The sequence below is a fragment of the Papaver somniferum genome, chromosome 10, assembly GCF_003573695.1.
Source record: "Papaver somniferum cultivar HN1 chromosome 10, ASM357369v1, whole genome shotgun sequence".
NCBI classification, from domain to species: domain Eukaryota; kingdom Viridiplantae; phylum Streptophyta; class Magnoliopsida; order Ranunculales; family Papaveraceae; genus Papaver; species Papaver somniferum.
The window spans coordinates 36,322,199-36,332,717 of NC_039367.1; the positions used below are offsets into that span (position 1 = coordinate 36,322,199).

Here is a 10,519-nt window from a genome sequence, read left to right on the forward strand (position 1 = left end):
ATATTTCTTGGAATATGTGTTGGTAAGCTTTCCCTTTAACCAAGTTCATCTTATATTCTTGATGAAAGTCAAAATATGATCATGTGAAAATCTGCTGGTAACATGTTATATGATTTATGTGATTTGGTGTAGACTAGGAATGTTTTGTATTGATCATTTAATCACTTGAAAATTTCTTTGAAGATAATAGTTTGCGTGAGATGGTTATTGTCGTCTTCTAAGAATATTTTGAAATGGGAGTTTAGAAAAAGTGGCAATTGAATTATTGTCCCTCCTTTTAGTGGGCCTTCACAAATATTCTTGAGGAACTTTATAAATATCCCTGATGGCATAATTGAAATTTTCTTTATAAACATAATTTTTATAATTCCCACTTTAACCTGTACAACTTCCCTTCTTGTTCTTCTTCGTTATTTCCAACAACTCCGTCATTCTCAATCGCCTCCACCACTTCTATCTTCATCGCTCACTGTCACCATAATCTTTGCTGCCTCCACAAAACCAGCATGACCACCTCCGTCGTGTCCACCACGATTATAAGCAGATCTTTTACGATGTGCTTTCGATTTCAAATGATTACAAACCAGAGGAAGGATTTTAATTTGATTTTGGATTTCGATTTAATAGTTTCCAGTGGATTACGAGTTAAAGATTCAGATCCAGTGAGTTTGATCTTGAGCTTTGTTCATTCTGAAACTCAAATTGGTAAGATTTAATTTTAGGTTTTGAAATTTGAAATTTCTGAAAACTAATTTAGGTTGTTGCTGTTGCATGTGTGATGCTAATGGATGTCATAGTGGTAGCGGTAGGTGTTGTCGCAGTACGAAATTGTTTGTTTATCATTTAACCATTTATTCAATACCAAAATACCAAATTGTGGTGTTGTTAATAACACTTCACAATCGGATCCAAGTTGACCCCAGGAGATGTCTTGGGATTGCACTTCGTTGAGGCTACCAAATTCAAGGTGATCATTTTGTGGTTTGTTGTCCTTACTGTGCATTGTGTTGGAACTGAAAAAGTATCTCTAAAGTGATTTGTTTGTTTATTCATATATGCATTTGTATTCATGACAGATTGGTGATGATGAATACAAAGTTGACATGCAGGAGAGGTAATGATACTAATGTTACAAATTAAGTACATGAATATGTTTAATAGGAACAGTATAAAAGATTTGTGAAAAATGAATGATTTTTGTTTGGGTCAAGTTTTCCCTTACCAAGTCGAAATTATTCTGGTAGTATGCTTTTTTACTACGATGCATTGATGCAAATGTGTTGTTAATGCCTGCATAAGCACACCATCAAAATTTAATCCATTGGTTGGCCAACAACGAGACAACTATTAGTCTGATTTGGTTGTTCTAAACACCGTTGCGGCTAGGAGGAAGCATAGGATGATGTTGGTAGATGCTGCAATAAAGGTGGAGGTGCTGGCAGTGACTGAAATGTGCAGTATAGAAGTGAAAATGGAGTTGTTGGTGTTGTTTTCCATGAATCTGAAATTGCAAGTTTGGATTGTTGTTTATGAAGTTACATGTGATGATCAATTGTTTATGTGTTTTTATGGGATCAACTCCTATTGTTGACCCAATTTTTTATGGCTCAACTACGACTGTTGATCCATTTATGGGATCAACTCCTGTTGTTGATCCAATTTTTTGTGGGATCAACTACTGTTGTTGATCCTTTCAACTCTTATTGTTTACAATACTTTCTTTGATAAGTATAATCATGCTTGTAGTTTAAATCATGTAATTTTTTTCCAATGTTGAACTTGTGGTGCAATGGTAGCATGACTGACTCCATGTCAGATGATGCGTGTTCGACTCACGCCAAGTTCACTCCATTTACATGGATCAACTTTCATTGTTGATCCAATTTAGTGGATGAACTACCATTGTTGATCCCCTAAATTGGATCAACTTTTACTGTTGATCCTTTTTTTTGGATCAACTACCGTTGTTGATCCCCTAAATTGATCAACTTCTACTGTTGGTTCTATTTTTATTTGGATCAACTATTGTTCTTGATACAAAAATATCGGAATCAGTGGTGGCGGCGGCGACGACGACGGTGGTGGACTGTTGGTGGTGTAATGGTGGTGGTGAAGGAGTGGTGGTGGAATATTAGTAGTGGTGGCGGTTGGTAGGTGGTGGTTGTTGAACGATGGTGGTGAAATGGTAGTTGAATGTTGGTGGTAGTGGTGCTAGTGGTGCTGGTGAAGTGGTAGAGGAAGAAATTTGTTCCATTTTGAAATAAAGAAAAATATTATATGGATGAGGGTATTTAGGTAATCTAATTTTAAATGAATAAGGGTATTAAAAAGTATTGACATATTTATTGTTGTATAAGGATATATTTATTGGATGTCAAAAGTAGGGATATATAAATAATATACCCTTAGAAAAATTAACCATTAATTGGATAGAGCATAGTATGCGTACTTGTATGCGTATTGTTGCAAGTTATTCCAAGTCCGGGAACCATAGTATGCATACTCGTATGCGTACCAATTTGATAGTTGAAGTCCGGGAACTTAGTATGTGAAAAAGTGGGGGTACAACAACTCACCCATTATTACTCTTAGCAATCTGTATGAACTAACTCCGATATACTTTTAAGAGAATCAACTCGACAGTCAGACTTAATCTTAATGAAAAGTATATCAAAGAGTTATATCTCAGTTTCTCGATTCAATCCTTAATCAAACAAAAGTCTGATTGAATACAAGAGAAAAAATCAACTTGAACGGTACCAAAGACCAATGTTCAAGGATCAATCAATTTTAATCAACAACCAAAGGTTGGATTCACCAATTGATCGATTCAACGCACAACCTATGAAATTTCAATTATATAACAAAATATAATGCGAAAAAGAAATAACACAGACACCAGAAGTTTTGTTAACGAGGAAACCGAAAATGCAGAAAAACCCCGGGACCTAGTCCAGATTGAACACACACTATATTAAGCCGCTACAGACACTAGCCAACTACAAACTAACTTCGGTCTGGACTGTAGTCGAAACCCAATCAATCTTACACTGATCCAAGGTACAATTGCGCTCCTTAGGTCTCTGATCCAAGCAGGATACTATGCACTTGATTCCGTTAGATGATCTCACCCACAGCTAGGAGTTGTTATGATCCAAAGTCGAAGACTTTAATAAAAAAATCTGTATCACACAGAAAAGTCTACATGAATAGATAAATCTGTCTCCCACAGAAATACCTGCGAGTTTTTTTCCGTCTTTTGATAAATCAAGGTGAAAAGGAACCAATAGATGTACCGGACTTATATTCCCGAAGAACAACCTAGAAATATCAATCACCTCACAATAATATTAATCGACTAGCGAAACAAGATATTGTGGAATCACAAACGATGAGACGAAGATTCTTGTGACTACTTTTCTATCTTGCCTACCGGAGAAATTAATCTCGAGCCTATTTTACAATTGTACTCAATATGATAGAAATAACAAGATCAGATCACACAACTACAGAGAAAATAGTTGGTTCTGGCTTCACAATCCCAATGAATTCTTCAAGTAGTTAACCTACGGGGTCTCGGTAGAAACCTAAGGTTAAAAGAGAATCGACTCTAACTTATACAACTAGTATCACACATGAGGTATGTGGATTAGGTTTCCCGGTTGCTAGAGTTCTCTTTTATATAGTCTCGAAATCAGGGTTTGAAATCTAAGTTACCTTGGTAACAAAGCATTCAATATTCACTGTAAGATGAAAACATGATTAGATTCAAGCTAATATGTTTCAACCGTTAGACTGAACTTAGCTTGTTATACCCAAATGAAATGCACGTTCATTTAGGTTTGTGTAATCGTACCTATACGTGTACACCTAGTTGGTTCAATAGTAGTTAACCAAATGGTTACCCATATGAGCACTTTCATATCAACCTTATTCATCTTCACCATAACTAGTTCAAATGAATCAAGCAAACTAGTTAGAGAGTTGTTCAGTTGATTAGATCTCATAGAAGTATACAAGACACAATCAAAGAAAAAACGATTTTGATTCACTCGAATAGATTCATGAACATTATAGCCACGGTTTGCAAATATGCATTCCTTAGTTTATGTATGTCTTAGTTCACAAATAAACCGTTTTTAGAGAATAACCCACTCAAGTATGCATACTGGGACGCATAATTAAATATCCGGTTTGAGTTTGTTTTCAGTTCACAAACTCTAGTAGAAATTCACTGGATGTGAACTTCCGGCAGTACGCATACGCGTACGTGGACTTAGCTTCCGGACTTCCTGAATCAGTAAAGTACGCATACTTTAGTTCAAGGATTTTGGACTTACACAAGTATGAGTTTACATACAATGTTTATATCCATTCAATTTTATATATTCTGAACTCTCATTTCAAGCATTGAAACATTCTTAGAGGATTTTAAATAGAGGTTATTCACAAACTATTTTTCATCAAAGCGATTTTCAAGATATTAAAATAATCAAAATGACTTTGTTCACTTGTAAAGATGAACTTGGCCAAAGCGAAAGCTTACCAACACATATTTCGAGAAATAGATAAGCGAGATAAACTCGGCTCAAAATAGCAAATGTGTATAATTGAAGTCTATATAACAATCCGAATTTTGTCTCAAGATAGGAGATAGAGTTGATATACTTTTGAGTGATAGATAAGTTCAAGTCTCCACATACCTTTTAGTCGATGAAGTTCCACCAGTTCCTTGGGTAGTTCTTCGTCTTTGCATGATGAACGTCGTGGAGTTTAGAGCTCAACTACACTTTCTATACTAGTCCGAGACTTAGCTATAGGTAGACTAGAAATCAAGAATTATAGTTTTGGCAACTAAACTTGACAAACATGCTTGAGATAGCAACGCTTGCGAGTTCAACCGAGCAATGCTCTAACAATCTCCCTCTTTGTCAATTTTAGTGAAAAAACTATCAATACAGATGGAATACAAAATAAATAAACTTTGCATCTTCTCTTCCACATGCATGATCTCCTTGGTTCTTCAACATTACTCGAAATCTTCGTCACTTCCAAGTACTCCAATGATTCGAAAGATATTGAAATCAGCATAATCGTTGTTGAAGATCCGTAGCCATAAAAATGAGAAAACAAAAGCTCTTATCATTGTTACACAATGTCATAGTATTATTACACAACATCAAAGTTCAATTGTATCACAAATTTGACAACAATACTATGGTGATATGTATCACTCCCTCTCAGTCAAAACTTTATCTCACATGAAAACTACTCCCCCTTACATAATGATCCTAAAACCATATGTATTTGTAGTGTGAACTACACATTAATTCCCCCCTTTTTGTCAATAAAATTGTCGAAGGTACGAAAACTATTGAGATCCTAATGAAATTTTCATAGAAACACTTCATGACCAAAAGAAAGCACATATCACCTTTTTAGATGCAATCATATAGCCGAAACTAAATGCATTCATCAAGGAGTTTATAAAGATACAAGATAACCTCTATAAATTCCACAGCCACACTCCCCACAAATATTTGGCAATTAACCACAAGTTTAATTAAGAACTCTCCCACATAAAATGTCATTCCTGAAAGAACAACAAGAGCGACCTTACTTTCATAACAAAAGAGGGATTTTTTTGGACATAACAAATCACATGAAAGATGAATTTGTATCCAAAAACTTAATTAAGTTAACCACAAGAGAACCATGATTAATTTAATCGGAAATACTCAACATAAGAGAACTTATAGAGCCACACAGTATATACATAAAAAAATATGGATCAGGGAAGATCAATACTGCGGAATAAACAAAGATTCATTCTATCTTTCATCACTATTTGCACAATGACATACAATAAACTTAATCTTGTAAACAAAAGCTCGTCCTTTCTTTTAGTCAATATTTGGATAATGACATAAAAGGCTTATCTTTTGTTTGTCAAAAGTTCATTCAATCTTTTACCAATACATGTATAACCACGTATGAAATACTTAACCTTTGACCACGTATGGGACAACCAAAGTTCACGGACGCAAACACACACATCCCATAACAAATTGCAATATATAAAATCATAAAGATTTATACTGCAAAATCATCTTCCAAATAAACTTTAGAATTTAAACAAATAAATCTAAAAACATTGAAGATGAAAATCATTGGACATAGCTATGTATAATCACAATAGTGGTTATTCCAAACTTTAGTTATTCTTCTTAAAAACACAAGAATAAAATTCTCATAAGAAGTTTTCCTAGATATTGAGACCTCAGAAGAATTCTTTATCATCCCCGAACTCCTTGTCGTCAACATCCATGAGAACATATGGTTCGTGAAGAAATGAGTCAATTATAACAAACCTTCTAGGCTGATTGAAAAGGAGAGGGTACCCAAATATATCTCAAGCTAAAACTTTTCCTACGTATAAGTCATTTCCCGAAAGTGATTGTCTATAGACAAAGTCGAGAAAATACAACTAATTGGTTCACACTTCATGAGATCGTCTATGGATACGAGATCGAGACAATACAACAACGAAGTATGTTTACTTGATACAAAGGTTCAGACTTAACCAAATACAATAGGATTGCTTATCAAGTAAATAGGAATTAACGTTTGTGTAATTTACTTTAATTATAATAAAACAATTATAATGTGAAAAATACAAGTAAATGAAACAACAAGATTTTGTTAACGAGGAAACCGCAAATGCAGAAAAACCCCGGACCTAGTCTAGAATTGAATACTCTCAAGATTAAGCCGCTACACAAAATTACACCTAACTTCGTATAGTTGAGACCAAGTAACTAACCCTATAAATATGATGGGTGTCGTAGGCTCAACAAATTAATAATCTTATTTCCACGCAGTTAACTGGTAATATAATGGAAGTAAGGATCGTTCCCACGAAGAGCAGTGAGTTTTAGTTGTCAAAGTGTCACAAAGGGGGGTTTTGTTTTGGATTGTGAACAAAATAAATAATCAAATCAAATAAAGTTGTATTGTAATCAATAGAGAGAGATATGATTGAGGAATCCTTATTCGTTAATAAAATGTCAATGAGTTAATATATTCATCTATTCGTTATTAATCATAGATTATCACCAACCGTAGAATAACAGGTACGCTTAGCTTATTCCCAAAATTCCTTAAATCACTGGATAACAGGTACGCTTAGTTACCAGATTCTATTCAACTAAGCCGCCCCGAGGTACGCTTACAAGGTGTAACCCAACCGAATGCTTCAGGTTTTGTGAATTTAGGTTTGATCCTAGTAGTTAGACTCAGTACGCTCGGTCTACTTGCTAGGGTTGTGTCTACACGCGATTGCTTTATAGAATCCCTCTGCAAGGTCTCGCGTTATCTACTTGTGTAAGGAATTATTCAACAATTATGGATATCCCAACCCTTACTAGCAATAGATTATACTAACAAATATATTTAGTTGGCCACCTAAACAATCTATCAATCAATCATAAGTATTTTAATAGTAAACACAAACGATAATCATATGAAGAAATCAAAATAGATTCATATATTAAATCAAATCAAGTTTACAACTTAGAATTCATCCTCAATCAATATGTGTTTAGCTACTCATGGATGTAGAAACATCCATGATATACATATAAGAAAAGTAAAGAGATAACGTTACGATTGATAATCGCTCCATATGATGTTTCTTCTCTCCAAACCCTAACAATTTCATGACCTAATGATGTGATATATTTCACATAACATAAAACCTTTTTATAGGTTTACATTGCTTGGCCTTCACATATTTAGTTTGGTTTAGGAACCCGACCCAAAAATATGACCTAACGACTCCAAACGTACCCTTAGGCCTTCCAAAGTGTAAATAAACGTTTCCTACTACCTAAGTTCACAAACCCAGTCAAACTTCAAAATACAGCAGAAATTTTCGTAATTAAGTCTACGAACCCGGTATGCGAACCCAGTTCGCGGACCTCACTGTCTTCGATATTTGATAAAAACTGTTTTGGCCACAACTTCTTCATCCGAACTCGGAATGACCTCATTCTTTTTGAATTATTTTTATCTTTAAATTATATTCAATATGATGATGATAAATCCTTAATTTTAATGATTTAAGATCAGTCTTTGGCCCGAGTCTTGATTTTGAGCGTTTTGCTCCTTTTCGTCGCATTTCTTCCACTTCTCTTGGACTTGGGCACTTGGATACTTACCTTCCTAACTCTTTTAAGAACTTCGTAGCTCCTTTTTAAATGATTCACCTAATAGAGGCAAACAAGAGAAAACAAGAGTTATAATACGAAAATATGCAAGAATAATAGCTAAAACAAGTATGGATTGGACACTAAAATCATATGAATTATGCACTTATCAAATTCGCCCACACTTAGATTTTTCAATTCCTCGAGCAAAATAAATAAAACTAATCCTAAATAAAACAACCCCATCTTGTTGAGGATACAGTTACTCTTAGCATGAATAACATGCCTTTAAACTAGTCCACTAGGTGTCCCTAGTGGACGAGGTATAGTTTCGTGAGGGCTTACAAGAGGTATACCCACAAAAACTACTCCAATTTCTCGCCTTGGAAGAACTAAGGATAGACACAAAGTATTGGCTAATAATATAATCATCCGACATATGTTCTTTAGCTGCAAACATCTCACATACATTCCAATCATCATACATAAGCAATTACTTACTTGTGTCATTCAACCTGATTGCAAAACTCTACTAAGATAGTCATTGTACTTGTCGCAACGTTTGTCACAACACTCGCATACTGAAATCACATGGATAAATAAGAAAATGGAAATAGAAAAGTGAAGTGCGCAAATGTTGACTAAAGTGAAAGATGTTACCCACAATACTTGTATGAATGTCGTCAAAGGATTCTATTTATAGCGCAATAGCTGAGAGAAGGACCCATTTAACTCGACCACATGATTAGATACTCTAAACGCATGTTTCTTTTCAGCAAGTACATGATAGTTGCCTTGGATCCTACGTTCCATGCTTGCTTAGGCGACGGAGACAGGGACAACGTTTCACATATACTGTTATCCAAGTGTCAAGAACCTCATCAATAGTCTTTTGACTTGCTACATAATTATGATATGGTTTTAGTTTTCATCGACTATGATTAGTCCTAAATTCCGGACCTATCACTTATTAGTGTCGATAAAAGAAGAGGAGCCTTATTTATGTTTTTTTTTCTTTTCTTTTTTTCTTGTTTTTTTTTCTCTTTTCTTTTTTTTTTCCGGCTCACTCTTTACTCTTTAAGAGTGTAAGACAATTGTCTATGGGGATTTATGTGCTCAACCAATGATTACCTTGCTACAACATCCATGGCGGTATCAGGATCCCACTAAATCACTTTAGAGAAACACAAAACTTCAAAATAAAAAGAACGTGATTCAGTAATGATTAATTGCGAGGATGAATCTTTCAAACGACTTCCATAGCTTAGTTTCACATTCAATTATGAACTTATATATTTAAGGATTGAAAAAAATGGAACTTAATCCACAACTGTAAGAAATGTTTCAACCTTAAAAGGTTTAGAGTGTCATCCTAAAAATCTCAATATTTAACTTCAAAAGATGAAGTCTCAAGAATGCAAGAAATTAAAGATTATGATTATTTTTGTGTATATGCAAATAAAATGATACTAAATGCTCCACCACACTTAAACTCGACATTGTCCTCAATATTCAAACCGATAATTCTGATTTCTGACGTAGCAGAAAGTTAAACTCAGAAACTGTACCAATGGGTAGGTAACTAGGAAAAACATGTTAAACTAAAGTTGTTCGCATACATCTCTTCTATAAGGTGTAAAAATTTCACAGTGTTTCCATAAAAGGTATGACTTTGATCGTCTCCGGACTGACTGACATGCAATCTGAAAAAGTTCTGGCAAAAATACAGAAACTTAAAAACCCAGGCCTATCGCTCCAACTTAACAGACTCCGAATTCAGATTTTATTTTTGTAAAAAAAAAGGTGAGTCTGTCCTCTTTAAAAGTTGGGGTCAACCACTCAAATCAGACTCCGTATGAAGTCTCGAGAGCTATTTTTGTAACAAGAGTCAGAATTTTCTGGCGAGAATTTGTCAAAACTTTCATTATAGATGTAGGACTTTGTAAAATATAAGATAGGAATGCAAAATATGATATGCAAAACTAAGAAAACTAAAAATAAAAGGGATAGAGATTCAAAACCTATGGGTTTTCCTCCCATTTAGCGCTTAGTTTAATGTCCTCAGCCCGACTTGGCATTCCAATGATGCTACTCCTCCAGAGGGAGTAAATCTTCAAGTCTCATTACTTGTACATTATCCTTAGAGAATTTTTCATAATAAGGCCTCAATATATGGCCGTTGACTTTGAAATTTGTTCCAGTTTTCGTACTAGTAATCTCAACTGCACCATAAGGAAGAACATTAGTAACAACATACGGTCCAATCCATCTGGACCTTAGCTTCCCAGGAAATAATCGAAGATGAGTATTAA

The 10,519-nt window shown here is 34.6% G+C and overlaps 1 long non-coding RNA gene across 1 annotated transcript; it reads left to right on the plus strand.

Annotated features, from left to right (window-relative positions):
• Positions 1-394: 394 nt before the first annotated feature.
• LOC113315061 lies at positions 395-1,530 on the plus strand. The gene is made up of 2 exons (XR_003342714.1): positions 395-967; positions 1,077-1,530. It is a non-coding gene; the product is annotated as an uncharacterized LOC113315061 (long non-coding RNA).
• The last annotated feature ends 8,989 nt before the right edge of the window (positions 1,531-10,519 follow it).